Consider the following 18,552-nt stretch of genomic DNA (forward strand, 5'->3'; position numbering starts at 1 on the left):
TAAGCCGCCGCTGTGCGCGTATACCCGTTCCCCGTAGGGAGGAGCAAGCCGCCGCTTAGAGACGAAGCATAAAGTGTCCTCATTCCACATAGGGCAAGCTGGATGAATCCATTTTACCCAGGACGGCCGAAGCGGCGTGGACCAGGGGAGAACTGAACTTTATACTTCACACCACAGTAAGTCTACGTGTCCTCTTCCACATAGGGCAAGCTAGAACTAACTATCTTACCCAGGACTGCCGAAGCAGCGTGGACCAGGGGAGGAACACACTTTTCATAGAAACGTAAGGCATCCATGACTGCCATAGTGCGTAAGCCGCCGCTGTGCGCGTAAACCCGTTCCCCGTAGGGAGGAGTCAAGCCGCCGCTTAGAGACGAAGTATGAAGTGTCCTCTTCCACATAGGGCAAGCTAGAATGAACTATCTTACCCAGGACCGCCGAAGCAGCGTGGACCAGGGGAGAACTGAACTTTATACTTCACACCACAGTATTGAGTAATGTGCCCTCTTCCACATAGGGCAAGCTGGAATGTTCCATTTTACCCAGGACGGCCGAAGCGGCGTGGACCAGTGGAGGACTACACAATCATGAGGTTTGATATCGACTTGTGTGTTTCAATAGGATACCGATGGTATGGTTTGAACCGATTTGATTTAGCCATTCTGAAGTCATCACTTGGTTGAAGCGCTGAACTAGGGAGGCATCGTTTACATATATATTGGTTTTCGCATGCTCTACTAGGTTAATGTCATGAGGTTGGCTATCGAGCATGCCCAAGTGATGACTTGATTGTGTGCTTGCTTGAATTCTTCACATTTCATACCATCGGTTAGTTGTCGAATCATTCCTCGATCATAACCTTCGTTCTTGGTTCATGTATGCTCTCTTCCACATAGGGCAAGCTAGAATTAACTATCTTACCCAGGACCGCCGAAGCAGCGTGGACCAGGGGAGAACTATACTTTGTCTTGTATGCCCTCTTCCACATAGGGCAAGCTAGAACTAACTATCTTACCCAGGACCGCCGAAGCAGCGTGGACCAGTGGAGGACTATACTTTGTTCATAACACCACAGTATTGAGTAATGTGCCCTCTTCCACATAGGGCAAGCTAGAATGAACTATCTTACCCAGGACCGCCGGAGCAGTGTGGACCAGTGGAGGACTACACAATCATGAGGTTTGATATCGACTTGTGTGTTTCAATAGGGTACCGATGGTATGTTTTGAACCGATTTGATTTAGCCATTCTGAAGTCATCACTTGGTTGAAGCGCTGAACTAGGGAGGGGCATCGTTTACATATATATTGGTTTTCGCATGCTCTACTAGGTTAATGTCATACGGTTGGCTATCGAGCATGCCCAAGTGATGACTTGATTGTGTGCTTGCTTGAATTCTTCACATTTCATACCATCGGTTAGTTGTCGAATCATTCCTCGATCATAACCTTCGTTCTTGGTTCATGTATGCTCTCTTCCACATAGGGCAAGCTAGAATTAACTATCTTACCCAGGACCGCCGAAGCAGCGTGGACCAGGGGAGAACTATACTTTGTCTTGTATGCCCTCTTCCACATAGGGCAAGCTAGAATGAACTATCTTACCCAGGACCGCCGGAGCAGCGTGGACCAGTGGAGGACTATACTTTGTTCATTACACCACAGTATTAAGTATGGTGTCCTCTTCCACATAGGGCAAGCTAGAATTAACTATCTTACCCAGGACCGCCGAAGCAGTGTGGACCAGGGGAGGACTATACTTTATACTTCACACACTAGCCAAATTGAAGTCATCACTTGGTTGAAGCACTGAACTAGGGCGAGTCTATCGTTTACTTTGCATTGGGATAATACGCTGCATGCTCTCTTAGGTTAATGTCATGTGATTGGCTATAGAGCATGCCCAAGTGATGACTTTGTTTCAAGCTCAACAGGTAGGGTATTGAGTCCTCTTCCACATAGGGCAAGCTAGAATTAACTATCTTACCCAGGACCGCCGGAGCAGCGTGGACCAGGGGAGAACTATACTTTGTCTTGTATGCCCTCTTCCACATAGGGCAAGCTAGAACTAACTATCTTACCCAGGACTGCAAAGCAGCGTGGACCAGTGGAGGACTATACTTTGTTCATTACACCACAGTATTAAGTATGGTGTCCTCTTCCACATAGGGCAAGCTAGAACTAACTATCTTACCCAGGACCGCCGAAGCAGTGTGGACCAGGGGAGGACTATACTTTATACTTCACACACTAGCCATACTGAAGTCATCACTTGGTTGAAGCGCTGAACTACGGCGGGGTAATCGTTTACAGGTTATAATCATATAGCTGCATGCTCATTAGTAGATAATGGAATATTGTATGGCAATATGAGCATGCCCAAGTGATGACTTTGTTTCAAGCTCAACAGGTAGGGTATTGAGTCCTCTTCCACATAGGGCAAGCTAGAATGAACTATCTTACCCAGGACCGCCGGAGCAGCGTGGACCAGTGGAGGACTCTATACTTTATACTTCACACCACAGTATTGAGTACGACTTGCATAAAGCCCCTAATGAGAACCACGAGGGCTCTCTCAATGTAGAACCACGAGGGCTCTAGTACCGATTCTCTCGGTACGGCTTGGTCCGTGTTCCTTTATGCATGTACTCGCAGAAAGTCTCAACCCGGAGGTCTTGACTTTGATTGTCATAGTTGGACTACGACGGGGCATCCGACCATTGCTGATCGAACACCCCTGATTCACCATCTTTCGGGTAGGCGGTACGCGTACCTCCGGACGCGGAAGTCTCAACCCGGAGGTCTTGACTTTGATTGTCATAGTTGGACTACGACGGGGCATCCGACCATTGCTGATCGAACACCCCTGATTCATCATCTTTCGGGTAGGCGGTGCGCGCACCTCCGACGCGGAAGTCTCAACCCGGAGGTCTTGACTTTGTATTGTCATAGTTGGACTACGACGGGGTATCCGACTCATCGAATACCCCAGAAGCACACCATCTTTCGGGTAGGCGGTACGCGTACCTCCGGACGCGGAAAGTCTCAACCCGGAGGTCTTGACTTTGGTTGTCATAGTTGGACTATGACGGGGCATCCGACCATTGCTGATCGAACACCCCTGTTACACCATCTTTCGGATAGGCGGTGCGCGACACCACCGACGCGGAAAGTCTCAACCCGGAGGTCTTGACTTTGTATTGTTGGATAGTCCTCTTCCACTATAGGGCAAGCTGGAAATATTCCATTTTACCCAGGACTGCCGAGGCAGCGTGGACCAGGGGAGAACTTCACGGAATCTTCAGGCATCCATGATTGCCATAGTGCGTAAGCCGCCGCTGTGTGCGTCAACTCGTTCCCCGTGAGGAGGAGTCTAGCCGCCGCTAAAAGACGAAGCATTAAGTGTCCTCATTCCACTATAGGGCAAGCTAGAATGAACTATCTTACCCAGGACCGCCGAAGCAGCGTGGACCAGGCGAAGACTATACTTTATACTTCACACCACAGTATTGAGTACGACTTGCATAAAGCCCCTAATGAGAACCACGAGGGCTCTCTCAATGTAGAACCACGAGGGCTCTAGTACCGATTCTCTCGGTACGGCTTGGTCCGTGTTCCTTTATGCTTGTACTCGCGGAAAGTCTCAACCCGGAGGTCTTGACTTTGATTGTCATAGTTGGACTACGACGGGGCATCCGACCATTGCTGATCGAACACCCCTGATTCACCATCTTTCGGATAGGAGGTGCGCCCACCTCCGACGCGGAAGTCTCAACCCGGAGGTTCGGACTTAGAGTTTTTCCCATTTAAAAGTTTTTCTCTTAGCCATACTGAAGTCATCACTTGGTGAACGATTGAACTAGGGCGGGTTAATCGTTTATAGGTATCATGTGGTTTGCATGCTCTCTTAGGTTAAGGTCATGTGGTTGGCTATCGAGCATGCCCAAGTGATGACTTTGTTTCACGCTTGCTTGATTTCTTCATGATTCCCTGTTATATAGTGTAATCATTCGAGAACAGGGAATCTTTGGTTTTGCTCAACAGGTATTGGATGTCAACTTGGTATCTAGATCGCATTAAGTCTCAACCCTTAGGTTCGGACTTGTATAGTGACATCTTGTTACGGTCTTGAGTCTCAACCCGCAGGTTCGGACTACTTAGTGTTTGATCGAATATAATATGGCAACTTGTGCCTAAGTCTCAACCCGCAGGTTCGGACTTCTGTTTATTTGGCCAATGTATGTATAAGGCAACTTGTGCCTAAGTCTCAACCCGCAGGTTCGGACTTGTGTATTTGTTCGAAGTCATGTATAAGGCAACGTGTGCCTAAGTCTCAACCCGCAGGTTCGGACTTGTTAGTGTTTCGTCAACTTTCATATGGCAACTTGTGCCTAAGTCTCAACCCGCAGGTTCGGACTTGTGTATTTGTTCGAAGTCATGTATAAGGCAACTTGTGCCTAAGTCTCAACCCGCAGGTTCGGACTTGTGTATTTGTTCGAAGTCATGTATAAGGCAACGTGTGCCTAAGTCTCAACCCGCAGGTTCGGACTTGTTAGTGTTTCGTCAACTTTCATATGGCAACTTGTGCCTGAGTCTCAACCCGCAGGTTCGGACTTCTATAGTGTTTCGTCAATTATCATATGGCAACTTGTGCCGAAGTCTCAACCCGCAGGTTCGGACTTCTGGAAGGATCACTTGGCCACTAATGATCCTTCCGCAGGTTCACCTACGGAAACCTTGTTACGACTTTTACTTCCTCTAAATCATCAAGTTCGGTCAACTTCGATAAAGCAGACGCGGTTCACGAGGATCCAGCGAACGATCATCTCCAAAGACCTCACTAAATAATCCATCGGTAGTAGCGACGGGCGGTGTGTACAAAGGGCAGGGACGTATTCAACGCTGGCTGATGACCAGCACTTACTAGAAGTTCCGAGTTCATATGGACCATTGCAATCCATAATCCCTACTAAGTGAGTATTTGAGTGATTTCCCGTTCCTCTCGGAATAGGAGACACGCTGCTACCCACATTGTAGCACGCGTGTAGCCCAGAACATCTAAGGGCATCACGGACCTGTTATCGCTCGATCTCATTTTGCTAAACACAAATTGTCCTGCTAAGCAGCGTACCGTAAGTGCACTTGCGCACACGAACAGCGAAGGTGTCAGGTCATACTCCACCGAAAGGTCCTAACCCGTTCCAATCGGCATCGACGCATTAACGCTGACTGCGTTCTAGTTAGCATATGTGAGTCACGTTCGTTATCGGAATTAACCAGACAAATCAATCCACGAACTAAGAACGGCCATGCACCACTACCCTTAAATTTGAGAAAGAGCTATTAATCTGTCTCACCTCCATAAGTTCGGACCTGGTAAGTTTTCCCGTGTTGAGTCAAATTGAACCGCAAGCTCCATTTCATTGTGGTGCCCTTCCGTCAATTCCTTTAAGTTTCAACTTTGCAACCATACTTCCCCCGGAACCTGACTTTGGTTTCCCGGAAGCTACTGAGAGCACCTGGTTGTAGCGTCTCCCAATTGCTAGTTGGCATCGTTTACGGTTAGAACTAGGGCGGTATCTAATCGCCTTCGATCCTCTAACTTTCGTTCTTGATTAAAGAAAGCATCCTTGACAAATGCCTTCGCTTTAGTTAGTCTTACGACGGTCTACGAATTTCACCTCTCGCGCCGTAATACTAGTGTCCCCAACTACTTCTGTTAATCATTACCTCCGGTCTGAGTACAAACCAATGAAAGATTAGACCAAGGTCGTATTCCATTATTCCATGCAAGATTATTCTAGGGCGTTTGGGCACCCTGCTTTAAGCACTCTAATTTGTTCAAGGTAAACGTGAGCGGTCGAGCTCTATGTTACACTTGCACCCGTTGAAGGGCACACCATGACACAGACTTGGTGCCCTACCACACCATTGAGTCGCAACCAGATTCCGACTTGGCCCACCGACCACGGGTTGACCGGGTCGGCGGAGCCGGACTGTGTTGGACAAGTATCAACTTCGAACGTTTTAACCGCAACAATTTTAATATACGCTAGTGGAGCTGGAATTACCGCGGCTGCTGGCACCAGACTTGCCCTCCACTTGATCCTCGTAGAAGGATTTATGCTCTACTCATTCCAATTATGAAACATCATTAAAGAGTTTCATATTGTTATTTCTCGTCACTACCTCCCCGTCCCGGGATTGGGTAATTTACGCGCCTGCTGCCTTCCTTGGATGTGGTAGCCATTTCTCAGGCTCCCTCTCCGGAATCGAACCCTGATTCCCCGTTACCCGTTGCAACCATGGTAGTCCTCTATACTACCATCCATAGTTGATAGGGCAGATATTTGCGAGATCTGTCGTCGGTGCGAGACCATACGATCAGCATCATTATCCAGACTTCAACTCAATGACACGGAGAACCCGCGATTGGTTTGACTAATAAGTGCACCAGTTCCCGCGAGGGTCCTGGCATGTTGCATGTATTAGCTCTAGATTTTCCACAGTTATCCAAGTAACTAGGTTGATGATCTCGTAAATTATAGCTGTTATACTGAGCCTTATGCGGTTTCACATTAAATCTGTTTGTACTTAGACATGCATGGCTTAACCTTTGAGACGAGCGTATATTACTGGTAGGATCAACCAGAATTCCGACTTTGCGTTCGAATGTTCATTGTCCCATTGCACCCGGAGGAGCAAACACCACGTTCTATATGTTGTCAAGTCCGGTAGCACACGGGAGGCGAGCCCCCGTGCGAACCTCATTGCCCTCGTATCACACACACCCGATGCACCGGACAGGCACTTGAGCGGCATTCGACTCCGCTAAGCGCACGTGCGCCCGATTGTGCATGCGCTGACGGGGCCTTCATACCCCTACCACAGCGACCTTATGCCAAACTTCCATGAATACTTAGGTGAGCTGACAAGGGCCTTCATTTCCCTACCATCAACTAAAGGACACGCTAGGCGCGTCCGATCATTGCAACTGCGGGGCTTTCATACCCCAATCACCACAGTACGCAATTCACCAGAGTTTAATCACAACCCCCCCGGACATGGCACACTATTAACTTGCAACAAAACTTAGTGTGTGCCGGGCACATCGGTTCCACAAAATCATTCCCGATGTACCCCAATTGGGGTTGTGAACGCATCCATGGTCCTCTGACACACCCAACCAAGCGTGGATACTACATACCTCAAACACCCAGTACACTAACAGACAAATCAACATATGGTTGCTTTCCCCCAGACATTTGCCAATCACTTGGCACCCGGACGGGAACTCGCTCCTGATTGCGCCAATGCCACCCATTTGCCAAGAGCGAGTTCTGTATGTAGATTTCATTTGGAAAGACAACCGTGTACTGGATATTCTATCCGACGATTACAGATGACGAGTACGAGACTCGACTACACTCACGGATAATACATTTTGGGTCGAGATTGCTTTCGGGGTTTTCGATTGGTCTTGCGCTTGTAAACGTATAACTTTGACTTGTGGTAACCTCGGTATGTTAGTCGATCACGTGGATGTGAACTGGTAGGGGTGAGCAATCTGTTCACTTGCACTCTGGATAGGAATATGGTGAGCGCTATAGGTTAAAGATCATGGTATGGTTCCATCGTGATGACTTTCGTTAGATAGTAGGATGTTTGGATAGTTATAACGTTTTTGGCCATTTGTTCATAGTGTTCGGTTCATTGAGGAATTCGATTGGTCTTTGCTTCACACACGTGGTCGATCACTTGGATGTGAACTAGGGTGAGATTAAGGTGTTCACTAGTGCTCTTCGGTTTTGGATCAGTACTGAGCACTTGATTGGTTTCGCATAATATGTATCCATAGTGATGACTCTTTCCAGCTTAAGATTTCGTTACCAGTTTCGAATCCTCCCCACGTTCGCTTTTACTTGGTTAGGTTTTCGAGTGTAGCTTTGAAAGCAATCTCATGTATGTATCCCATCTGATATAAGCCACTGACAGTTCATGTCACCTCGTTCAACTCTCGCTGGGTCACAGAAGTATGTTACTGCGCCCATTATCCCTACTCGGATAGGTTCGGTTCGTTCGTTTTATACTACGGTGAGTAAACTCAATTTGTGCATCGCATAGCCATGGAAAGCAAGCTTTCGCGGGCCTCTTCGACTGTTTTGATACGAGCTGTGCCCGTGATGCTTGTCATCCCAGGATACTAGACCCCTTTGGACGACCGCATGACCATCAGAAAGTAAATTCCACGTTCGATTTGGGGTGTGAACCCCGAACATAAAGTCTTTGTGTAGAACCACGAGGGCTCTATAGTACCGATTCTCTCGGTACGCTTGGTCCGTGTTCCTTTATGTTCGTACTCTTGTGAATAAGATTCACGTTCGTTTTGGGATATTTGCTACTGTCACCGTTTGAGTACTATGGGGCTTGAACCCCTAACATAAAGTCTTTGTGTAGAACCACGAGGGTTCTATAGTACCGATTCTCTCGGTACGCTTGGTCCGTGTTCCTTTATGTTCGTACTCTTGTGTGTATAATATTCATGTTCGGTTTGGGATATTTGCTACTTTCACCAGGGTCCCGTTCTTCATACAAGTCTGCCTTGCTAATGTGGTAACTTTATAGTGTAGTTCTGACATCCCAATTTTGGGACTTAGCCGATTTTTCGTATATTTCCATATGACCCATAGGGTCCCTTTCTTCATACAAGCTTGCCTAGGGCGATCGGTCAAAACTTGTCTTACTATTCGATTGGTCTTCGCACTTTCACCCTAGGCAGTTCGCCTAGGTCTGTCTTCTTGAGGAGGCCAAAACCCGAAATAAGGAGGTCCAGCCGACCCTGAAACCTCCCCTGTCTTAACTACACTAACCCGATTTTTCATGGTCCTTAGCGCCATACAACTTTGCCTAGGTCACTTGTACTCTTGACTTAGGCCATCTGACTTGGTCCGTGTTTCTTCCTAGGGTTCACCTAGGTACTTTGCCTTGCTTGATGTGGTAACTTTTTAGTGTAGTTCAGACATCCCAATTTCGGGACTTAGCCGATTTTTCGTATATTTCCATATGACCCATAGGGTCCCTTTCTTCATACAAGCTTGCCTAGGGCGATCGGTCAAAACTTGTCTTACTATTCGATTGGTCTTCGCACTTTCACCCTAGGCACTTTGCCTAGGTCTGTCTTCTTGAGGAGGCCAAAACCCGAAATAAGGAGGTCCAGCCGACCCTGAAACCTCCCCTGTCTTAACTACACTAACCCGATTTTTCAGGGTCCTCAGCGCCATACAACTTTGCCTAGGTCACTTGTACTCTTGACTTAGGCCATCTGACTTGGTCCGTGTTTCTTCCTAGGGTTCACCTAGGTACTTTGCCTTGCTTGATGTGGTAACTTTTTAGTGTAGTTCAGACATCCCAATTTTGGGACTTAGCCGATTTTTCATGTATTTCCATATGACCCATAGGGTCCCTTTCTTCATACAAGCTTGCCTAGGGCGATCGGTCAAAACTTGTCTTGCTATTCGATTGGTCTTCGCACTTTCACCCTAGGCAGTTTGCCTAGGTGTAGCTTCTTGAGGAGGTCAAAACCCAAAATAAGGAGGTTCAGCCGACCCAAAAACCTCCCCTGTCTAAACTACACTAACCAGATTTTTCAGGGTCCTCACCGTCATACAACTTTGCCTAGGTCACTTGTTCTCTTGACTTAGGCCATCTGACTTGGTCCGTGTTTCTTGCTAGGGTTCACCTAGGTACTTTGCCTTGCTTGATGTGGTAACTTTTTAGTGTAGTTCAGACATCCCAATTTTGGGACTTAGCCGATTTTTCATGTATTTCCATATGACCCATAGGGTCCCTTTCTTCATACAAGCTTGCCTAGGGCGATCGGTCAAAACTTGTCTTACTATTCGATTGGTCTTCGCACTTTCACCCTAGGCAGTTTGCCTAGGTGTAGCTTCTTGAGGAGGTCAAAACCCAAAATAAGGAGGTTCAGCCGACCCAAAAACCTCCCCTGTCTAAACTACACTAACCAGATTTTTCAGGGTCCTCACCGTCATACAACTTTGCCTAGGTCACTTGCACTCTTGACTTAGGCCATCTGACTTGGTCCGTGTTTCTTGCTAGGGTTCACCTAGGTACTTTGCCTTGCTTGATGTGGTAACTTTTTAGTGTAGTTCAGACATCCCAATTTTGGGACTTAGCCGATTTTTCATGTATTTCCATATGACCCATAGGGTCCCTTTCTTCATACAAGCTTGCCTAGGGCGATCGGTCAAAACTTGTCTTACTATTCGATTGGTCTTCGCACTTTCACCCTAGGCAGTTTGCCTAGGTGTAGCTTCTTGAGGAGGTCAAAACCCAAAATAAGGAGGTTCAGCCGACCCAAAAACCTCCCCTGTCTAAACTACACTAACCAGATTTTTCAGGGTCCTCACCGTCATACAACTTTGCCTAGGTCACTTGCACTCTTGACTTAGGCCATCTGACTTGGTCCGTGTTTCTTGCTAGGGTTCACCTAGGTACTTTGCCTTGCTTGATGTGGTAACTTTTTAGTGTAGTTCAGACATCCCAATTTTGGGACTTAGCCGATTTTTCATGTATTTCCATATGACCCATAGGGTCCCTTTCTTCATACAAGCTTGCCTAGGGCGATCGGTCAAAACTTGTCTTACTATTCGATTGGTCTTCGCACTTTCACCCTAGGCAGTTTGCCTAGGTGTAGCTTCTTGAGGAGGTCAAAACCCAAAATAAGGAGGTTCAGCCGACCCAAAAACCTCCCCTGTCTAAACTACACTAACCAGATTTTTCAGGGTCCTCACCGTCATACAACTTTGCCTAGGTCACTTGCACTCTTGACTTAGGCCATCTGACTTGGTCCGTGTTTCTTGCTAGGGTTCACCTAGGTAGTTTGCCTTGCTTGATGTGGTAACTTTTTAGTGTAGTTCTGACATCCCAATTTTGGGACTTAGCCGATTTTTCATGTATTTCCATATGACCCTTAGGGTCCATTTCTTCATACATGCTTGCCTAGGGCGATCGGTCAAAACTTGTCTTACTATTCGATTGGTCTTCGCACTTTCACCCTAGGCAGTTTGCCTAGGTGTAGCTTCTTGATGAGGCCAAAACCCAAAATAAGGGGGTTCGGCCGACCCAAAAACCTACCTTGTCTAAACTACACTAACCAGATTTTTCAGGGTCCTCAGCGCCATACAACTTTGCCTAGGTCACTTGTTCTATTGACTTAGGCCATCTGACTTGGTCCGTGTTTCTTCCTAGGGTTCACCTAGGTACTTTGCCTTGCTTGGTGTGGTAACTTTTTAGTGTAGTTCTGACATCCTCATTTTGGGACTTAGCCGATTTTTCGTAAAATACCATATGACCCATATGGGTCCTTTCCTTCATATAAGTTTGCCTTGCTTGGTATGGTAACATTTGAGTGTAGTTCTGACATCATCATTTTGGGACTTAGCCGATTTTTCGTAAAATACCATATGACCCATCAGGGTCCTTTGCTTCATATAAGTTTGCCTTGCTTGGTGTGGTAACATTTGAGTGTAGTTCTGACATCCCCATTTTGGGACTTAGCCGATTTTTCGTAAAATACCATATGACCCATCAGGGTCCTTTGCTTCATATAAGTTTGCCTTGCTTGGTGTGGTAACATTTGAGTGTAGTTCTGACATCCCCATTTTGGGACTTAGCCGATTTTTCGATCCATACCATATGACCCATCAGGGTCCTTTGCTTCATATAAGTTTGCCTTGCTTGGTGTGGTAACATTTGAGTGTAGTTCTGACATCCCCATTTTGGGACTTAGCCGATTTTTCGTAAAATACCATATGACCCATCAGGGTCCTTTGCTTCATATAAGTTTGCCTTGCTTGGTGTGGTAACATTTGAGTGTAGTTCTGACATCCCCATTTTGGGACTTAGCCGATTTTTCGTAAAATACCATATGACAAATCAGGGTCCTTTCCTTCATATAAGTTTGCCTTGCTTGGTGTGGTAACATTTGAGTGTAGTTCTGACATCCCCATTTTGGGACTTAGCCGATTTTTCGTAAAATACCATATGACTCATCAGGGTCCTTTCCTTCATATAAGTTTGCCTTGCTTGGTGTGGTAACATTTGAGTGTAGTTCTGACATCCCCATTTTGGGACTTAGCCGATTTTTCGTAAAATACCATATGACCCATCAGGGTCCTTTGCTTCATATAAGTTTGCCTTGCTTGGTGTGGTAACATTTGAGTGTAGTTCTGACATCCCCATTTTGGGACTTAGCCGATTTTTCGATCCATACCATATGACCCATCAGGGTCCTTTGCTTCATATAAGTTTGCCTTGCTTGGTGTGGTAACATTTGAGTGTAGTTCTGACATCCCCATTTTGGGACTTAGCCGATTTTTCGTAAAATACCATATGACCCATCAGGGTCCTTTGCTTCATATAAGTTTGCCTTGCTTGGTGTGGTAACATTTGAGTGTAGTTCTGACATCCCCATTTTGGGACTTAGCCGATTTTTCGTAAAATACCATATGACCCATCAGGGTCCTTTCCTTCATATAAGTTTGCCTTGCTTGGTGTGGTAACATTTGAGTGTAGTTCTGACATCCCCATTTTGGGACTTAGCCGATTTTTCGTAAAATACCATATGACCCATCAGGGTCCTTTCCTTCATATAAGTTTGCCTTGCTTGGTGTGGTAACATTTGAGTGTAGTTCTGACATCCCCATTTTGGGACTTAGCCGATTTTTCGTAAAATACCATATGACCCATCAGGGTCCTTTGCTTCATATAAGTTTGCCTTGCTTGGTGTGGTAACATTTGAGTGTAGTTCTGACATCCCCATTTTGGGACTTAGCCGATTTTTCGATCCATACCATATGACCCATCAGGGTCCTTTGCTTCATATAAGTTTGCCTTGCTTGGTGTGGTAACATTTGAGTGTAGTTCTGACATCCCCATTTTGGGACTTAGCCGATTTTTCGTAAAATACCATATGACCCATCAGGGTCCTTTGCTTCATATAAGTTTGCCTTGCTTGGTGTGGTAACATTTGAGTGTAGTTCTGACATCCCCATTTTGGGACTTAGCCGATTTTTCGTAAAATACCATATGACCCATCAGGGTCCTTTGCTTCATATAAGTTTGCCTTGCTTGGTGTGGTAACATTTGAGTGTAGTTCTGACATCCCCATTTTGGGACTTAGCCGATTTTTCGATCAATACCATATGACCCATCAGGGTCCTTTGCTTCATATAAGTTTGCCTTGCTTGGTGTTTTAACATTTGAGTGTAGTTCTGACATCATCATTTTGGGACTTAGCCGATTTTTCGTCAAATACCATATGACCCATATGGGTCCTTTCCTTCATATAAGTTTGCCTTGCTTGGTGTGGTAACATTTGAGTGTAGTTCTGACATCCCCATTTTGGGACTTAGCCGATTTTTCGATCCATCCTATATGACCCATCAGGGTCCTTTTTCTTCATATAAGTTTCCCAAGACTTAGTGCTTTTTACCTTTGGACACCAATATCACCCTTACGGGTTTCTTTGATCTTCTCACTTTGTATTGACCAAATGTAGGTCTTGCCATGCCAAACATATAATTGTTCTACACCAAGTCTCTATCTCGTACCGCCAGCTCGGTACATTCGATTAACCTGCCCTTAAGGCACCCGGGACTTAGCCATTTTTTCACATTTTTCATGATTTTGAGGCAACTTTTCTCGACTTTGTCACCTTATATCACCAAGATCCTTTCCCTTTAGCGCTTCACTCTGTTCGTATGATATTTAGCGCTGACTATCACCTTTCTATCGCTGAGCTCAACTTCTTATTCGGTGCCATAGAGCCAGAGATATTTGGTGTATGCTGTTATAAGGGAAGTTTGTCACTTTTCCAAAGGCCCACTTTGGGACGCCCATATCTCACCTTCAGGTATCTTCGATCTTCTTGTCGTCTATGGACGAAACTTAGGTCTTGTCTTGGCCAACTTATAAATGTTCTACGGCCAAGCCGTATCTCTTACCGCCAGCCCGGTATTTTTGGACTTAGTCGGATTTTCGCCTCTCGTGGTAACAATTTCTGACTTTGACTCACAATAACACCTGAACGGTCACATGCTAGCGCTTTGCTTGGCAAGAATTATAGTTAGCGCTTCCTTTTCTCTTTCCATCGATACCTTGTTCGTTCCATTCCATGCCATACAGCCGAAGTTATGATGTTTCCCGTTTTCCATATCATGTGGAGCTTATGCTCTGGGAAAACCATCTAACACCCGTACCACCCTTTTGGGTACATCCGATCTCGACACTATGTTCGGGCCAAATATAGGTTATAACATGCCCAACTTATAATTGTTCTACACCAAGTCTCTATCTCTTACCGCCTGCTCGGTATTTTACTCGTAAGTCCAAATTTCACAACTTGTACTTCTTGGCCCAATGTACTCGAGTTTCAATTTTGGTAACATTTTTCGACTTTGTCGCTTAATAACTTCCAAATCATGCTAGTTAGCGCTTTGCTTTCTTCTAGTCGTATCTAGCGCTGGGTGTTACCTTTCCAAAACATATCCTAGCTTAACAATCCATGCCATACAGCCGGAGCTACATGGTGCACAAGTCAAATCCATTTTAGCCATGTTTCATTTTTGCCAATTTTTGACCACTCGTATCACCCTTCCAGAGTGGTCCGATCTTCTCGCTTTCTATGGACGACTTTTAGGTCTCGTAGAGGCAAACTTATAAGTATTCTACGTCAACCCGCTATCTCTTACCGCCTGCTCGGTATTCTTGGTCTTGTGTGATTTTTGGCCATTTTGGTATTATTTTTCCACTTTGTCGCTTAATAACTCAGTTTTGCTCAACACTTAGCGCTTCGGTTGTTTGAGATTATAGTTAGCGCTCGGTTCGACCTTTCCAACACTGATCTTAGCTTGTCGATCCGTTCCATACAGCCTGAGTTATTCGCGATACCGTGTTTCAACCCATTTCTCAAGTCTCGTTTTGGTCCAACTTTGAACCAGCCATATCACCCTGATGGGTACCTCCGATCTTCTCGCTCTATATTGGCCAAAGTTAGGTCTTGTGGTAACGTACTTATGATTGTTCTACGCCGTGTTCGTAGCTCTTATCGTTCGCCCGCTATTTTCGATCATAAGGTGAATTTTCGCCTCTAAACCACCATTTTTCACCTTTGCCCTCTAATATGACCGACTTGCTCAACACCTAGCGCTTCGCTTGGTAGGACACATAGCTAGCGCTCGTCAAGACCTTTCCAACGCATATCCAAGCTTTCCGATCCGAGCCATACAGCCTGAGCTATAGGCGATACCGTTTTTCCCATTTTCTTGGTCACATGCACTTTAGGGTACCCCTTTTTGCCTTTGACCCTTAATACCTCCTCCGGGTCACTAGTAGGCGCTCAGCTTGGTAGGATACATAGCTAGAGCAGGCCTTCACCTTTCCAAAACTGCCGAAAGTGTACCGATCCGACATCTAGAACCAAAGTTATGGTCATTCCCATCATGCTCTACTTTCATGGTCAACCTCCACCAAGCACACCTAGGTTGGACCAACTTTCACCAACTCATCTCGAACCCCAAATTTGCTTCGACCTACTAGGTTTCCCTAGTAAAGTGGTCAAAACATCCATTACAACACGACTGGTCTTTCTGGTGGTCGACCTAGGCGACTTTGTTCGACGACCACCACCCCATGGAACTAAAAGACGTCCCTTGATACGGACCACCGATACATTTTCGGGCCTGTCTAAACTACACTCATCGAAATTTTTTTGGGTCCCCACCGTCATACAAGTTTGCCTAGGTCAAGTTTTTCTTCCGGATCGGCCGCGGACCTCACTTTTCATTATCTAGGGAGGCCATAGGGCCCCAAAAGGGGTTTTTTAAAATTTTCGACACTTTCGACTTTGGTCGGATTTTTTCCGATTTTGGTCCGACCTAGGGACTTGGTGGTCCAAGGAGCCTCGGGACCAAACTTTTTTCTCAGGGGTCCCTACCTCCATACAACTTTGCCTAGGTCAATTTTTTGTTCCAAATCGACCGCGGATTTCACTTTTCAATATCTGGGGCTCGTGTAGAGTCCGAATATGAGGTTTTCTCATTTTTCGACATTTTCGACTTTTTTCGACTTTTTTCGGGTTTTTCGACCTAGGGGTCCGCCGAACAAATTTTGGGTCAAAAATTTTTATTGAACTAGTCGAAAGTACGCAAAAAGATAAGACTTTTTGCCGAAGACACCATGCCCCGGAACCGACTCCTTCCCCTTCAAAATTGGGGACAAACGTGATTTTTGAAACTTTTCCTTAGGGAGCCCAAGACTTAGAAAATATTCAAATTCTCGATTTTTCGATTGCGAGCTAGCGCTTTGCGGTCTTCGGCAATGTTGTAGATCTCGACGAGATAAGACTTTTTGGTCAAGGGACATTTTGCCCTCCGACCCCTCCTTCCCCCCGCAAATCGCCCCCCAAAGTGCAATTTTTGCATTTTCACCTCTTTGCATGCACTGTTCGGCCCAAATGGCCACTTTCTATGGGTCTGAGCGCTTTGCGGTCTTCGGCAAACTTTTAGAGCGTACCAAGCCCTAATTATAATTGTTCTACACCAACTTCGTACCTCTTCATCCCTGGCCGCTATTCGCGTACCAAGGTAATTTTTGTTCATTTTATCAACATTTTTCATCTTTGACTGTTTATATCGGCCTTGCCATGAACCGATAGCGCTTCGCTGTGTTCTAACGTAAGTTAGTACTACTCAATACCTTTCCAAATCATGTCTTAGATTGTCATTTGCTTGCTTACAGCCGGAGCTATGAGCGATACCGTAAAAAGTACCGAAACTTGGAAAAATCCTTGGATCGCCCATATCCCCCCTTTGGGGACCAGATATCGAAAAAAGTTCTTATTCAAAAAGTTGCGCCTTAACGTGTTCTAGTTATGCCTAGAACATTTCACTTCGCTAGCTGGCCTGCAACTTAGCCGTAATTGGGATTTTAGGGTGTTCATGGAGGGCCCATTTCCTGCGACTTGGTATCTTTTGGGCCCTATGTTTCTCTAATATCTCCACAAGTTTTCCAGATAGCTTTCTCATACTTTCAGGGTGTCTAGAGCACCTCAAGACCTTTCCAACGCTATGCCGTTCGCCTCGCTCGGACATCTACAGCCGAAGTTATTCGAGGTACACGGTACCTTACCCTGTTTTCTCAGTACTTGGTCGAAAATTTCGATCAGCCATATGACCGACTTGGACAACCCTGAGCGGGTTGGCCCCATATAACTAAACTTTTGTCTCTTGTAGGCAAACTTATAAATGTTCCACGTCAACTCGCTATCTCGTACCGCCTTGACGGTATACTTGGTCCAAGGGCCATTTACAGCGACTTGGTCGCAATTTCGCTCTAAGTTTCGCTAATACCTTCGTCCGTGGACATGGTGATTTTTTGTTCGTATTTTTCCTTGATAGTCCCACTCAAGACTATTCCATACCAGAGCCAAGCGTCCCGCTAAGTGCCATACAGCCTGAGCAGTAATTCATGAAAGGTACCTCTACCAGTTTTTGCCATACTTGGGTACAAACTTTGGATCGCCCATATCTCCACTTTGGAGGCCAGCCAGCACCTTGGCCTCATATACTTTTTTGTTGGTCATACCATGCACCAAATATAATTGTTCTACGCCAACTTGCTATCTCTTCTCCAACTTGCCGTTATTCTTGGTCCAAGTCCCATTTCATTCGTTTTTGGACCCATTTTGCTATATGTTTCACTAATAGCTTCGGCCATGGACAAGCTGATTTTCTATTTGTATTTTTCCTTGATAGTCCCACTCAAGACCATTCCAAAACACACCGCAGCTTGTCGCTCGGTGGCAAACTGACCGAGTTATAATTCATGAAAGGTACCTCAACTTGGTACACCACGTGGTCGGCCCAAACCATAAACCGACCAAACGACCGACTTGGAGCACCCTGACCGGGTTGGCCCCATATAATGAAAGTTGCGTCTCTACACGCCCAACTTATGAATATTCTACGCCAAGTCGCTATCTCTTACCGGTAAGCCGGTATTCACCTTCCAAGGGGGATTTTGGTCAAGTGCCATTTCCTGCGACTTGGTCCCCGAATACGACCATCATCACCTAATATCTCCGTGGTCTTTCAACTCAGCCTCATGAAACTTTCAGGGTAGATAGGTCTCCCCGAGACCTTTCCAACGGTGAGCCGTTTGCCTCGCTCGGCCATATACAGCCGAAGTTATTAATGGTACTTGGTACCTTACCCTGTTTTTTCCATACTTGTTCGTACTTGGGTACAAACTTTGTATCGCCCATATCTCCACTTTGGAGGCCAGCCAGCACCTTGGCCCCAAATACTTTTTTGTTGGTCATACTATGCCCAAAATATAAATGTTCTACGTCAACTTGCTATCTCTTCTCCAACTTGCCGTTATTCTTGGTCCAAGTCCCATTTCATTCGTTTTTGGACCCATTTTGCTATATGTTTCACTAATAGCTTCGGCCATGGACAAGCTGATTTTCTAT

This window comes from Anopheles ziemanni (genome assembly GCF_943734765.1).
Source record: "Anopheles ziemanni chromosome X unlocalized genomic scaffold, idAnoZiCoDA_A2_x.2 X_unloc_37, whole genome shotgun sequence".
Taxonomy (NCBI): Eukaryota; Metazoa; Arthropoda; class Insecta; order Diptera; family Culicidae; genus Anopheles; species Anopheles ziemanni.